The 467-nt window shown below is 43.3% G+C and overlaps 1 protein-coding gene across 1 annotated transcript in view; it reads right to left on the bottom strand.

Annotated features, from left to right (window-relative positions):
• Window positions 1–467, bottom strand: part of LOC107662681 (importin subunit beta-1-like) — a 33,468-nt gene that overhangs the window by 24,506 nt on the left and 8,495 nt on the right. The window lies entirely within an intron of this gene.

Raw genomic sequence — 467 nt, 5'->3', positions numbered from 1 at the left:
TGGCGCGGCAGGATTTTCTGTCGGCTGCATTTAAATCCGCGTCTGAGGTTTCCCGCTCTGTTCAACGTGCAGTATCACGTGTCTAAACAAATAGCACGTGCTGTCAGTGATTTCAACCACTAGAGGCCGCTCTCGCACTGTATAATAACAGCAGACCCTTCTCAGCCGCTCCAGCAACGGACGCAACCCGGAAAACTATCGGCATGGATTTTTGTCCATCGGTCGACCTCTAATCATAACCATTAAAAAGTATGGCTTTCAAATAAGTTATCTGCTGTACTGGTGATACAGGCTTTGATTACTCAAAGTATGCTGCTTTTATGTTGATTCTACATTAATATGAGGATTCACTGTGCCAACATATGATCCTAATTTCAATGACAGGTGCAATTAATCAGTTAATAAAGCAATAAGCCCTGTGAAGCCGTGGTTTACAGTGAATTTATAACAGCTAAGGGGCGTTGTTA

Source organism: Sinocyclocheilus anshuiensis, unplaced genomic scaffold (assembly GCF_001515605.1).
Source record: "Sinocyclocheilus anshuiensis isolate Anshui unplaced genomic scaffold, SAMN03320099.WGS_v1.1 scaffold1839, whole genome shotgun sequence".
Lineage (NCBI taxonomy): Eukaryota > Metazoa > Chordata > Actinopteri > Cypriniformes > Cyprinidae > Sinocyclocheilus > Sinocyclocheilus anshuiensis.
This window is presented reverse-complemented; position numbering and strand designations above follow the sequence as displayed.